Raw genomic sequence first — 15,789 nt, 5'->3', positions numbered from 1 at the left:
GATGGATGGATGGATGATCCAGTCAGTGATGATATGTCGCTCTCTTCCTGTTTGTAAAACATGTGGATGGATGGATGGGTGGATAGATTCCATCTTTGTGGAAGTTAAGGATGGATGTGTTTCCCTTTTTCCCTTTCTTTTACTCTCCATTGCTCCACCATGATCAACTGTACATCTCCACATAACCATCACAGACCCTCCACTCCTGCTGAGCAGCTCTCTGCCGTTTTGCCCTGCTTGCGTTCACCTTTTTTACATTAAAGTCAGCGAGCCATGCCTTCCTGCCTGATCAGTCCCTGCATTAGGGCTCCTGCCCAGGTATCATGACTGCTGTCACTTCATTCTCTCGCACTTTCTCTCTGCCGAGGGTCATTAGGTCACAGACCACGGCTCAGTCACACGGCATCGGATGTGTATGTGCCATGACTCTTCGTCTGCCCTCAGCCGCACCCATCCATTCTGATTACACCTCTAATGGCTCTTCTTCACAGCAGCCACCAAATGTAATGGAATTATGCCTGAGTGAGCAGCCATGTCTCTGCACATCTCTCTTTTCCTCTCCCCTTGTTTTCCTCTCCTCTGTGCGTACACACAGGCTCTCCTGTTTCTCCCACTCCATTCATTCATTCATTCATTCATTCATTCATTCATTCATTCATTCATTCATTCATTCACAGAAGTCAGTTTTTGCACATTAAACACTCTAAAGCATCCAACGGGATGGAGGAAATTAAACAAGAAACCACCATTAGTGTCAAATTTAAGCTATAGAGCATTTGTTTCCTGAGCTTTAGATAAAGTACGAAGAAGCCCTTGCAGATACCCCTCACCCCTTCCTCTCCGTCTGTGCTCTGTTGCTTCACAAAAACACTCTTCTAATCGTTCATATTTAGCATCATTCTTCGATTTCTCCCTCCATGCTCTGTGCGCTTGTCTCTGCCTCCCTGAGTCTGTTTGGTGACACTGTAGTATAGTGTCTTGTTCTCCCTGGGGAAAATCATCCTTCCATCGTCCAGCACCAGCAGCCTTATCAGTGACAGGGAGGAGATGAATAAGGGATCAAAAGAGCCTTTTCTCTCCCTTTTTTCCACACTGTCAGGTTGCATTTACTCTGGGTCCCAGTGGTTCTGCACAATGCTGCACATACCAGTTACACAAGACGGGGCTTTTTCTTTTGTGGGACCTGAGGTGCTACAGTTGGGTTGTTAAAATTTCAGCTAGTATTGTATGTTCAAGGGCAAAACAGGAATGGTGAAGAAATGTTGTTTTCTTCATCATTTGTTTGTTTTTTATTTTGGGAATCATTTAATTTTTTCCAGGATTGTTGCCTTTGGCCTGTATTGAAATGTACTTTGTGTTTTTACTCTTATTTAAAAACATGTTTTACAGCAGTGTTTCTGCTGCTCTAAACTTTTTTTCTGGGGACCCATATTTTAAAAGTCACAGTTTTTCACGACCAAAGTCAATAGACATTATTCGTACACTCCTGGGTAACATGATGCGAGACGACACCAAAGAAATCTTTTGCGACCAACCTGAGGGTTGCAACCCAGTCTTTGGGAAACAATGCTTTACAGCACACCAAGACCAACTAAACTTTATGTGTTACCTTATATAAAACATAAGGTATAAAAGTGCTATCCATCAATTTGTTGTGGACCAGTCATTGGGAAATCAGGCTAATGACTGGATGGTTTTCGGTGTAAATCCCAGCCATGGTTCCTGGGTGCAGCATTGTCCGTATGTGGAAATTGATGGCGCCCTAAACTTTTTACAAACCATTACGAGTACGAGTACTGGCCTATACTGTGTACTCTCACTGACACTTCTTTAGGTTGAGCTTTAATACATGCAGTGAACTGGGAGGCAGTGTTATATAGGTGGCACAGCTCTGTGGGAAACAGTGCAGTGTGTGAGTCAAGCTCGACCCAAACCACAGTCAAGACACCAGGCAGGAAAACAGAGACAGTTTTATTTTCTTCTCATTAACATGGGGATATTTCAGGCCTAACGGGAAATAAAATCTGTATTTAACAAAAAGTCACCAAAAATGACACTGTCGTCATCATCAACACCACTGCAACATTTTATTAGGACTGGAATAAAAACAGAAGAGACATGGGCTGAAGTTAGCCAGGAGGTGGGACTTAAAAAATTAATTTAAATTTGTGGTAAATTTGTGAGACTTTCTGCAGCTTGTTTTACTACTGTGATGCACCGCGAGGACTGGGACAATCAAAAGGTCCAAAAACTGATCAAGCTGCTCGATACAAGCACTCCAAGATATTTTTCCGCCTCTATCGCTGTGAGAACACCCAGATAATTCTTTTATAATTTCTTCTAATAATTATTTATTTGGTTTCATGCCCATATGAACTCCAATGATATAACTCATCGCATTCTTGAGCAATAAACCATCTGAAAATAAAGCATCAGCACAATAAAAAGCGCCCCCCACTGGCCAGCAGCTTGAATCGATTCAGAGGATTGCTAAATCAATATGGAATTGGAAGGAAAAAAATTGCAATGCATTGATGAATTGATATTTTTACCCTCCCCTAAGACAAAGTAACATCTCCGGCCAAGACCAAACAGCCAGTGTGCAAAACAGTTCGTCTGTGATCTGCAGGTTCAGACAATCCCTGATGCACCAGGGACAAAAAAAAAGAAGAAAAAAAATCCCCAAATCCCACAAATCATTTAAATGGAAACAATATGAAGAGAAACAGGGAAGCCAACATAATGAACAGTCTCTCATTCACTGCAGTGATAAATGGATGCCTCCTTCCATTCTTTGGTAAGACTACATACCTTCGATGCAGCACAACTTAACGCCCTGCTACAGCACTTCAGATGAAGTACTCTGCTGTAAAAAAAAAAAAAAAAAAAAGGAATTAACAAATGTAACCCTATAAAACAGACATTGTGTTTTTGCCAACCTAAAGCCAGCCAAGATTTCCTGCTTGTTACTGTGTTTACTCAGCACCCATTACAATGCACTAAAACCTTGGCTCTGGTGTTAAGGACTGGCAATAACCCACCACTTAATGAGTAAGGCCTACTGCTGCCCCTGCCAGGCGATAATCTTGGTTTGGCATTACCAAATCAAGCATAGAAATGTTCTTATCGGGAGGAAACAGCCGACCTCGTCTAAAACAGCCAGCACACCCTGGTCTTAATTGATTTCCACCATCCTGAGGCGGCTCGTTTGGTGAGGCAGACTGTTTTATTTACTGGACTCTTTGTTTGGGTACTAGATTGTTTTCTGACTCTGTCTGTTCTCGCCCCTTTGGTTTGATGATGCGATTATGGCCTTGATGCTCGTCGTGCAAAAGTAGCAGAGACGAAGACGGTGTATGTTTGAGACACAACCACACAGTTCACAGTAAGGACGCAGTTTGCTTTATTTTATTTATGTGGTGCACATCACATAGACGCCGTTCTACGTTCCTTGTTAGAAGAAAAAGAAAAGCAGTCGGTAAAACTGCACATCAAGGATGCACATCAAGGATCACATCACTGCTGTTTTATATTTCATTCACTTTCTGACCAGTTTCAGCTTCTGAAGACGGGCGGTGCTACCGTGTCCCCTTGGTCAAATCTGTTTTCAAACAGTCCTTTGTTCCAGACAAGACATCTCCGTCTCACATTAAAAAAAAAAGTCTATTTGTCTATCGTCTTTTAGACAGAGACACTGTCTCTAAACCAGACATCATAGCAGGTCTCACTACTGAGAAAAAAACCAATCACTTTCTAATTCTGCCTCTGACGGTGCTTCACTAATGAAAAAACTTCCCGCCAATACGACATCAGGCGCCTATTACCGTAGTACAATTCGTCACTGATACAAGTGACTTTGGAGTAATGAGGCAGCCATGCCACTAAATACAAATAGAGACAGGCACGCCATTATGCTGCACTGAAAGATTGATTAAGTCAAAGGAAGGTGATTTTACCAGGAATAATTACTATCATCCTGGCTGTGTTGTTTTGTTTCATGTGTTAGATGAATGGTGCTGCAGCAGAGTGTACAATGAGCCACACGGTGGTATGGTTGACGCTCCTGCCTTACAGCAAGAAGAGTCTGATCCCTAACGGTAACTGATGATGTTTCTGTAGGGAACGTGTTCACTGTTCACTGTTCTCCCTGACTTTGAGGGTGAAGCAGTTGCAGATGTAAGACTAATGGTTTAATGTGTTTTTGTCTGATTGTACATAAGTGTATTTAAATAGTAGTACTTGTACAAAAATACTACAATATAAAAAGTGCTCAAATTCGACAGGATCAGTAAATTTCCTACATCTCTCCCCAAAATAAAATAACACGTACTCTCGTTCTCAGTTCTCCCTTTAGAGCTGTCTCTCCCTCCATACAGAAGTTACATAACTCCTAATGGTACTCCAAGGCAAGGATCAACTGTGTACGCTCCTGCAATTAAAAAAAAATTACAAGTGAGTAAGTTGAGTAAGTTGCTCTGAACAACTCTAAAATTCTACATTTATTGACCACATCATTATTTTAACCTAATGTCTCACTTGGCCCACTAACTGCACCAACTGAACCCTTGTAGAAACTGAACAGTGGTTATTGGTGGCAGCTGGTCCTTAGTCACACATTCAGGTCACTGCAGAACCCCCACCATACTCACCCCCCCCCCCCCCGCACTGTTCTCTGAATGTGTTCACAGCAATAATTTAATATGACATATTTAAAGTATGATAGTGTGATGTTTAACTGATGTTGGGTGACATTCTCGCCAGCAGAGGTGACAAACATAAGGCCCACGGGCCAAAACTGACTCGCTAGGGGGTTCAATATGGCCCGCTTGATGAATGTTGAACACTTCATATTAGTGATGTTTTGTCAAATATTCCAGTATATATTGTCTAATATATTTGTACTTGTTTGCATGGAAAGGGGAAACACATAATATGGACTCATTGTTATTTATAGATAATCATGTTATGGTTGTACTGGTCCAGCCCACTTGACAGCTATATAATCAGGCTGTATGTGGCCCCTGAACCAACATGAGTTTGATAGCCCTGCTCTAGTTTAATCATGTTTATAGTCATAGGGCAGCTCCAGCCAATCCTAGCACTTCACCAGTCCATGACATTCACACCTGTAGTGAATTTTACATGAAGGATTTTGAACCCTCAGAATAAAAGCCATAAAATACCTGAAGAAAAACATTTTAACTCCATTTCCCAGTTACCAGTGTGGATCAAAACAGTCATCTTACTGTGAAATTCAGGGCCGCTAGTTTACGATCACCACCCTAAACCATAAAATAGTACATTTTCTCTGACCAACTTTACCAACTGGTTGTTCGGTTGCTCTTTTTTTTTCTTTTTTTTTTTGTATGTTTACTTTTTTCTAAGCTTGTAAGATGTTTAGTTGACTGTGCCCAGTCAGCAGGGTTTGCCCTTTTTGTTTTTTAACCTTTGTTTCCCACCATGGAAAAGGTAGTGCTTACAAAGGAAGAGGAGAGCAGGACACAGCTTGGCATTCAGCCCCTCACTCTGAGTAAATCTGTGTGCACAGGGATTAAGGCATTCTGTCTCTAGCATTGATTTTGGGCACCATTAGCCAGAGGATGCATCATAATGAAGATGGTGGTATTATAGAGTGTGCACATGCCAGTGACACACACACACACACACACAGATTGAAGCTTTGATTTTTAACTGTAGTTCATCGCTGTCTACAATCAGTAGTTTTATTCTTATCACTGCACTTCAATGACTAACAGAAGAGTCTAATGCCCGGAAGAAGAAACTTCTACTGTGGTTAAACTTTAATCATTCTCTGGCTGTTTTTTATGAAGTGGTCCCTGTGCATTCAACAAAACAAAACAAAGAAACAAACAATCAAACAAACAAATCCCTGTGATGCTCCCGCTGCCACCGATGGTGGATAAACAACGTTAATTATGAGCGAACACATCCGAGCATTAAGTCGACACAGTGTCAACGTTGACGTCTTATAGAGACAAGCGATACTACAGGGATGGTAAATAATGGAAGCTCATTCATCAAGTCAACACAAAGACATCACTCAAAAAAAGATGTGTTTTTATTGATGTCCAGCATCATCTTTGGAACCACAAAGAATACAACTACTGAAAGGGGTATTTTTAGATCATCCAATACACAGTAGTACTCCTTTACTGTACAGTACTGAAAAGCTAAAGAAAGAAGAAGAAGTCACAGCAAAAATAAATAACACCATGTAGAATGTTGATCAATCATGATTAGTTGTGTCTAATCATCTTTTCCCAAACGTGGCTCAAACATCTGAACATTATTGTATTTTAATGTTGAGGTCCTTTGGTGAACCCCCCCCCACCCCCCCAAGTGTTTGCAAATAACTTTTGCGAGGCAGCCTCACCTGTAATGCAGCTCATTTTCTAGCCTGAAAATATGGGGTGATGTTGAGAATAGGCACCTGGTTCTCTACATCCACTTTTAAATTGAAATTTAAGTCTAAATACTTTTGCAAGTGGTGTTTCCATCTGAACTTTTCTTCTGTGTAATATTTGGGGAAAGGTATTTGGCACCGGGTGACAGTCAGCGTCTTTGCCTTGTCTAAGAAGTGAGCAATTTCTAAACCAATTGCACAACTTCCAAAATGTTAAGCCGGTATGTGGTCAAGTTATTTAAAGTTTTAGGATTTAAAAAAAAAAAATCATTGATTGAAACATACCAAAGCTCAACACTTGATAAATGATGTAATGATCAAACTTGTCAAAGCTGTCGGCTTTGTCGAGGAAAATAAATCACAGTGTTTTCTGCCATTCCCTGCCACATTCATATGTTGTATTTATACAGAAACAAGATAATGGATTTATTGTAAGTGACAGTTTACAAAAAGACTAGATCTAAGATTAAAATAAGTTGTTTTTTCATTTCAAATAAGATACAAAGTCTGAAAAGACGTACATGTTCCTTTTCTTTTCCAAACTTTGCTGTACTGAAGGTTTAAACTGTTTAAAACGACATAAAATAAGACGCTCGTTTTTTAAGATTATGTTTGCGTAGCCTGAACACCTGAAGTCCTTTCTGTCTCATCTCATTTACCTTTGTTGTCACTATAAACCATTTGATTGGACTATGTGTGTCCTGTTTATTGAAGTCCAGTAACACTGTCTTCTCTCACAGTCACACTGCACATTTTAAATACACCCAGAAGTGATTATTGTCACAACTCACAACCTTTTTCATCCTTTGGCTGTGTTTGCCACTTATACTCAGGTGCAACTCACATGTTCGTTAATTTCACACTGACAGCCGCTAGAGGGCACTGGTGCGACTTGTATGTACTCCGTAACGACTTATATATGTTTTTTTCCATGTTTATTATGCATTTTTTGTCTGGTGCAACTTATGCTCCAGAGCGACTTATAGTCTGCAAAAAATAGGGTACATTGCGACACAAGTCATGAGAGTCAAAGAAACAGAAAACTGTGCCATAATCTATTTCTTCCTCCTCATAAATAATAAATTATTTGTAAGCTACTGATAAGAGCCTATTGGCTGCCTAGCGTTACACAACCTGCATTAATTACAGTGACATCACGTGTTTAATTAAAAGAAGACATTTAGTTTTATTTGCCCAAAACTATGATCTATTGACTATTGTTAAAGAGTCAACGGGGGCTGATGTTATGACGCTAAGACCACCATTGATCCATTTTACTTGGTGGCCAACTGGCTGATGAAAGGTCAGCTGCGTCGGGAGTTTTTGCACATCAGCAACTTTACGAAATTGTGTGTCAGCACTCACCGAAGTTAAAAATTCAAACTAAATATTTGCATTGATTTACATTGTTCTCCAGGAATGGATTAGTCATTAAAAGGTTGTGGTTTAATTTTGCCTCAGACCAACCTTTGGAGTAGTCGTAGCCTGTGGACTTAAAATAATAGCATGTGCATACACTTCAAACCATGATGAACTGCCGCTGTGTATCATTGAGTATCAGAGAGGGAGAAGGACAGACAGTAACACAGAGTAACACTGTGTAAATTCTATGATGTAGTGTTGTTTATTGTTTTAGTCAGTGCAACAAGAATCCTCAACAGCTGGGAATCATAGGGGCATGACGAGAAATTAACCCAAACAGAAGTGTTAATTGGAGGACAGCCAGTAGCTGGCACCGAGCTAGTTTTAAATTTCTGTTTCTTTTGTGTTTTTTTCTTTTTTATTTCACAATACATCCAAGCAAAACTAGAAAAAGTAAGGTGTTTCAATAAATAGAATATTTTAAAAAACATTGCTTGCTAAGTCCCTAATTATTAGTTACTATTAGATTGATTTGTTTATTGTTTGTAGTCAGATAATATACAGTTGATATGAAATTATCTCAAACATCAATATCTCTCGGTGGACTTTTATGGATCTACCCTGCAGAGGTGAATAACAATCACTTGATCTACTCATTATCTTGGCATTTTTTCTAATTATGTTTTCCCCCCTGTGGTGATAGCCTTGAAATGTTCCTAGTTTATATTCATCTTTTTCACTCTTGAATTGAATTAGTCTGTTTATCCATTGTTAATGCTTTAAAGTATATCTATGAATTGTGTTGCACAGAAATGCACGCATACTGACTACACTGTGGAAGTTTATAAAAAACTTACTTGTAAACAAGACAAGTTGACCAGACTGCCTCCTTGAGGTGTGAAAGGTGGGCGTTACCTGAAGTCTGAATATTTTGTGTATTGGTATTATACATTTTGAAGACATTGAGTCTAGTTGTAACATCATAAAAATGTATTTACTCACTAAAAGAAACAACGATAACATTGGAATATGTGTTATTTTAGAGAGAAAGAGAAATATTTGGGAATCAGTACTAATACTTTAGATGAAACAGAGTAGAATAACTATAAACTGCTGACACATGCAGAGTGTTGTAGAAAGACCAAGACTCTTCCTTGGGCCTTCATACCATAGCTACCATATTTTCCGGACTTTAAGTCGGAGTTTTTTTTTCATCCTTTCGCTGGGTTTGCGACTTATACTCAGGTGCGACTTATATATTAAAATAAATAATTTCATGTTTTTTATTTTCACCCTTATAGCCACTAGAGGGCACTGGTGCGATTTATACTACGGAGCGACTTATTGTCCAGAAATTACGTACTTACAGCATTTGTGCGTAATTGCATTCCATATACACAAAGATAAAAATACAGTATTTGTGCGTATTTGCATTCCATATACACAAAGATAAAAAGGCAGGAGTGACTTTCATTCATGACTACTCTACCAACACGTCTTTTTTCCCATTGCGTATCCTTGTTACTTTACCCTTCAGGAATGGATTTACTAGGTTGACATCTGTCGTGGCCACTCAGCTGTCAACTCAGATAGCTGCAATATTTCAGACAGCCAGTCTGTGATATAATGAATATTGCATATCATTTTCTTTCTATTCCTGACTCTTTGGTTTCACCTGAAAGTACACAGGCAATGTCTGAATAATGTAGAGGAATTGCATCTCCTGTCTCTGTTTTTTTCCCAACACATTACTTTATAACTCCACAGGAGAGCCTGCCTCCCTCATACCTTCTTATTGATCTTATTTTTAAAAGCTCCGTGGTCGCACTTTGTGGTTCCATGAAATGATCACGATCCTTTAAATGAAGGTTGCATGCTATAAATGCAAATTATCTGCACGTCACATTTCTCTGCTGTAATTTGAGGTCTGTTTGTTGGCGGCAGAAGGCGAGCTGCAGAAAAGCACGAGATTTCCTCGGTGTAATAAGGAGTAGATGGATCTTGAGGCACAAAGAACGTGATTACAATCCTGTCAATGCCTGATGCTGTTGAACGCCGCGCTGGCAAACGTTATCGAACTGGGGTTGGTTTTGAATTCAGACTGAATCTTTTGGGATTTTTCTCCCCACAAACAGGACAGAGGCTGTGAATGTCATCAGAACTGTAACTTTGTCTGTAATGATACTTAATAATAAATCCAAAATTTAGACGTGACCCTCAGGCTCCTCCAACGGCTTTGACAGGTTTTATCAGTCAGATATTGAGCTGCGTTGCAATACTTGGATTTTTAAAGTTCAAAAATGAACAATTTAAAAGCAAAGGAAATATAGATTTCTTCATCCAAACTTGAATGGAAACCGCTGTTTTTCTTTTCCCAAACTGAAAGAAGACATTCTAGAAACTTGATTTTAGTCTTAAGAGGATTATATAAGATATTTTTATGACAGATATGTCATGTTTTGTGTGATCATTTTTTTAAACCCTTTTAAATGAATTGAAAGCAAAGATGTTCCAGTTCTTGAAGGGAAAAAAATACAGTCTAAATGTTGTTTTCTAGCTCTGTGCGATCTTTTTTCTTTTCCGAAACTTTTCTGAAACATTTCAAAGGTATTGGATTTCAGTCCTCAGACGAGGCTAGGACTTGTGACTTGGCGTTGAAAGACACCACCTGGAATTCTACAAAGAATTCATGAGGAATGTCTAGACATAAATGAGTTATATGTACAGACATAGATTTGAGAGAGTTGTTTTTGTTATTCATTCATTAATTCACTGTGAGGTAAAACATTTTTGACCACGTAGATGTAGAAACGATAACAAAAATATTATGCAATACACATATTGCTCAACATACTTTTTTTGTCAAATGATTTAAAATGTTTTTTTTTTCTATTTTTTAAAATGTGCCTTTACAGAGAAGAGCTGTGTGGTTTTTTTTTCTATGTGTCTAATGTGCCTTTACAGAGAAGAGCTGTGTTGTTCTACAGATAATGGCCTGGGCCTGTCTTGTTAGCTGTGCTGGGTACAGTAAACCCCGCGCCTGCTTTTTCTGTGGTGCATTTAAACTTTTATTTGGAAAAAAACCAAAAAACAAGAACAACTTCAAGAACTTACAACAAAACCTACAAGTGAGATCAAAAAGAGAAATAATGAGACTACAGAACATCTCTCCCTGCTATTAGAATAAAAAAGAGCTACGTACTGTTACTGTAGTAAGTTAAGAAGTCTCCTGTGCTTTGAAACATTGCAGCAGTTTAATGGAAATTAATTAAGTCACATTGGTGAGGCTGCACCACAGGTACGAGAGCATCACAGCGGGGGGTAAACGGTCTTTGTGTAATGTAGACATTACAGGAGCGAGTATTTTTGGATTCTCTGCCTGCCTGTTTAATTCCCAGTTTCCTAACGAAGTAGAAATTGCACTTTAACCACAATGTGCAAAAATACTGAACTTTACACCAAACCTCAGCTCTTTAATTATCACACTTCTTCGAAGTAGCAAAGTACATGAGCTCACCCTTCTTTTCTTCTACTGCGTCTCCTTTTTTCTTGCACATTATTTCTTCTATTAAAAGTAAATATTTCCATCTCCAGAATGACACGTTCATGGATGTGAATAGCAGCTCATGCCTGCAGATGTGGCCAGGAGCCACGCCCGGGGGGAGGGGGGGGGCTTACGGATAATTACAAACCGTTCAACAAACACAGCCGTGTAGCTTATTGAGACGGCATCACCGTCGGCCAATCAGCAGCACCGCTGTAACGAGTGTGAAAGCCAACGATGGTGTAATGAGTCATAAAACAGCTGCCAGAACTGGAATGGACACGAAAGCATCAAGGCCAAAAATGTAACACCTGACTCACTGAGGCATCAGAGGGTTGAGAAGTACAGTAGAAGTACCCATTATATAAATACTGCGCCTATCACGGACAATGAGTACAGCTTGTAGTCGGTCATAAAAAGGCATTATAGAAGACTGGGATTGTAGTGTTGGAACGCCCACCGTATTTTCAAGCTCATCATCGTCCCAGTCACTCCTGTGATCGTCAGCGTCAGCGCTGTGTTAGACTCTCTGTTTGATTTAAGGATAATTATCCTCATTACTAAATGACATCTCCACCAACTTGGTGCAGAGCGTGTGTGTGTGTGTGTTAGACGTGGTGTGTTCCCCCCACAGGGAGGATATTCTTACACAGATCCAAGAGATCTGCATAGGATGTACTGTATCCGTGACCTCCATCATGTCCCACGCCCATGGCCAACCCCAGGCTGAGTTTGGGGAGTTAGCAGAGCAGCCAGGGACAGAGATGCATAGTTCCAATTACAGGGACAGGGCCCCCCTAAAGAGAGGAAAATAACAGTTTTGGGGGGGGTCTTAACATCTTTATGATTTTATCTAAATATGAATAAATATCGTCATACAACTTAACTACTATTCTCAGCATGTCGTCATTTTATATACAGCCATTTTGAACACCAATGCTGCAGGCTGTAGCTTTATGACCACCTCAGTGGAGCAGTGATTGCAGCTCAGCCACCATGTGGATGCGTCACATGACCACCTGGTTCGTCTGTCGTACTAGCTGACAGATTATTGCATTACTGTAAAGTTCATCATTAGTCTACTGCGGAGGCGTCGCCACAGGGCCGCAGCAGCAAAAAGGTTGCCCTCAGATGGTTATAACTGGGAACTACTCCAGAACGTACAAACACGTACGTTGTACATATGTGTAATAAAAAATACTTTTCAGTTGCCAGGTTAAGACACATTCCTTACCTGGTCTGAACTGTCATGTTAAAAATGAGCTTCCATAGTGTAGCACTTATCACACCTGCCTTACAAGCAGAAGGTTCTGGGTTCGAGTCCCAGAGGAACCACTTACTTGACGCCTCCCGTTGGGCAGCGTGATACAGCAGATCTGCTGTTCACACAAGGGTTTTTGGTTGTTTCCATAGTGTATGGATATCACACCTGCCTTACACACAGAAGGTCCTGGGTTCAAGACCCAGAGGAACTGCAGCAACCTGTGTGTTGCAAAGACTCACACTGTGAGTTTCAAATTGTGTTAAAACTATATGAATCAGGTTTAGGGTGAAGTTGATGAGTTGGTGCTGCTTATCTCTGAAGGATCATAGTCTTTATTTTAATCCAATTAAATTCTCCTGTTGGATCCTGTTGGCCATACAGAGTGAATGTTGCGGGCCTCATTCGGCTTGAGGGCCTTGAGTTTGACTCTCCATTCATTCTCTACTTCTCTATCTTGTTCCTTCACAGGGATGAAGATACCGTTAAATAATAATAATATAATAATAATAATAAAATAGAAGGCAGCATCCCCATTGCAGAGGGTAATTTTATAGAGATGCAAGAGATTCATCACTGCCTTTGACTTCACACTTCAGAGAGGGGAGCACAAACCCTCTGCTGGAGAAAGACTATCATTATACATTATTAAAAAACCAAGATTTGTTCCCGGGCCTGCACAGCCTCGGTTCGTACCATCTATTGATTTTTTACTGAATTCTTTGGATGAGAGTATAGGGACTGACACTTTGATTATGTTTTCCCTTATTCGCTGTGTATTTGGATGGGTTGCACTGTTACACGTGTACACACCTGCCAGTGTGGTAGATCTGCAGTGTGTATGTGTGTTTCCTGACGATGATGGTTTTTTTTGTTTTTTACATGACCTTGTCCAAGTAATTGCCATCCTGCTGTGTTTTATATGTGCCCACAATTGAACTCACATCCTTCTCAATTTTCTCTCATTTCACCCATCTTGAGTTTGTTTCCTTTCTCATTTTCTTGTCTTTGTTTTTTGTTATGCTGCCATTTTGCAAATTATAGACTTGGCATTTTGGGAAGGCCAGTTCACCCTGTTGGTTCTTCACAGTTCTGTGCTTTTGTCCTGCTTGCAACTCAGGCATGAAAATTAAAACACACACACACACACACTCTCTGAGCCAAGAGGGCAGACAGTATAATTGGAGCGAGTGCAGAGGTTGACCAACCCAGGACAGGAATACAAATGCCTATTTAAATATCAGGACATGAGAAACAGCAAACCCAGAAAAGGGGCCTGCCATGTCTGGAGATAAAGCAGCTCCTCCTGGGACACTTCTTATTCTTCCTTTGACATTCACACAGCACAGTGGCTTTTCTGTTTGATTTTCCAGTCAGTCTCATTCAATGCATGATTACCATATTTTGTCAAAAAGCCCGAAGAAAAAAAGGGCTCAATTGAGCGCTCCTGCAGTTTGTCAGAAAAAGTGCAATTTTTGCAGCGTTTGGCTTTTCTGCAAATAAGAACCTTGACCTCAGGGCATGCAGTAAAAAGACGTTTTTATGTCAAACTTGCATTTCCACAAGTCAATATGCCTTTTTTTTCTATGATCTATGGCCCAGTTATAATAATGCTTACAAATCTCTGTAAAATAAGTAGTGTGTTTCCTTCTTACGGGGCTCAAAACAAATTGCTGTTAGAAAAAAAACATGTTGCAAACATGTCTGATTTGATCGGAATCGAATCAAATGCAGCACCAAAGATTATTGTTTACCTGAGCTGAGGGTTGTTACAGTGCCTCATTGTGTTAATGTCATGTATGGAGCCTCGATACTCTTGCGCTCGTGTACCACTGGTGGTACGTGTACCACAGTTTGAGAACCACTGGCGTAGAGGAAGCCAAACCAAGTGGTTTTAAACTGCAGTGATTACAGAAATGTTCCATTTTAGGTTTTTTTTCAGTCATAATTGACATTTATTGTGCCGTTTTGGACCACTTGAGTTAGGCTGACACATTAATTACAAGAACTAGTTGCACAAGAAAAGAGATTAACGAGACATGGAAATGGAGCCAAAGTCTTTATGGGACTAATGTCAGTTTTAATTTGACAAACAACTAGAGCACTAGAATCATATCATCATCACAAAAACTCATTTCTTTAATAATCACATTGAGGTTTAATGACAATATAGTAAGTATTATTATATTATATATTACTAAAAAACATATATACATTATACTTCAACACATTTGACTCCTTTAACAAATTTTAACTCTTCACCGACTTCTTCATTTTCTTCATCACTCTGGCTCATCCCACCTTAATGCACACTGTTGATATACACTGTAAGCTGCCTGTACTGTATGTACTTCACTGTCCCACATTTGTCACTTCTCCCTGAGAGCGTTGATCTGAAGAGGAGAATCAAACAACAGTGACCAGTGACCTTTGAGCAGCTCAACACTCAGATATGTGTTAATCCACAGTTGCTGCACGACATTTCCTAACCCTCCTCACCCTTCATCCATCTCATGTTGTCGATCAGTCATGAACCCAAATGGTTAAAATCTCAGAGCTTGGCGGACCTCACTGATAGGCTCAGGATGGTGACTGATGTCACACCTGCTGACAACAAACTCCATCTCCAGCAGGCACCTTGTTTGTCATCACAGAAACCTCCACCCAACACTGCACATTCTTTGTGCAAATCACAGGGGTGAGTAATCACACGTGCTCCGGTGCCCGCACCAATGATTACTCCTCTAATCAAACTACCCTCACTGAGCAAAAACATTCACTCTTCTGAGCCATTATTGACAGTAATGACTGTGTGTGTATGTGTGCAAAAAATTGTAGCATTTATTTTAAAAGCCTTGCAACTGAAGTATGGCTTTGGTATTGGTTTGAAATGGTTTGTGAACCGACTTTGTTTCATAAAGAACGGCCAAAGTGAGTCAGCTTCACAGAACTCTACTTTTAAAAAAACAAGACACATTTTCTGTTCCCTTGTTATTTTCCACCTTTGCTTTTGTGTGAAGAAAATTCTAAATAAGGCTACGAATGTTCATTACCTACATATACATTTTAACACAATGTAAATGTGTTAAAGTACAAATGAGTAGGTGAGTTATTTATACTCAATCGAGGTTTCTCCCACTGACTGTCAACTCTTATGGGCAGTAGCGTTTTTTGTGTGTGTGCCATGGGCAGTTGAAA

At 39.9% G+C, this 15,789-nt stretch overlaps 1 protein-coding gene across 1 annotated transcript in view; it reads left to right on the top strand.

Annotated features, from left to right (window-relative positions):
- fibcd1b (fibrinogen C domain containing 1b) overlaps positions 1-15,789 on the top strand; it is a 121,171-nt gene that overhangs the window by 9,360 nt on the left and 96,022 nt on the right. The gene's annotated exons all lie outside the window — the stretch shown is intronic.

The sequence above is a fragment of the Cynoglossus semilaevis genome, chromosome 14 (genome assembly GCF_000523025.1).
Source record: "Cynoglossus semilaevis isolate Cse_v1.0 chromosome 14, Cse_v1.0, whole genome shotgun sequence".
NCBI lineage: Eukaryota > Metazoa > Chordata > Actinopteri > Pleuronectiformes > Cynoglossidae > Cynoglossus > Cynoglossus semilaevis.
Note: the sequence above shows the minus strand (reverse complement) of the source record. Positions and strands in the feature narration are given on the sequence as shown.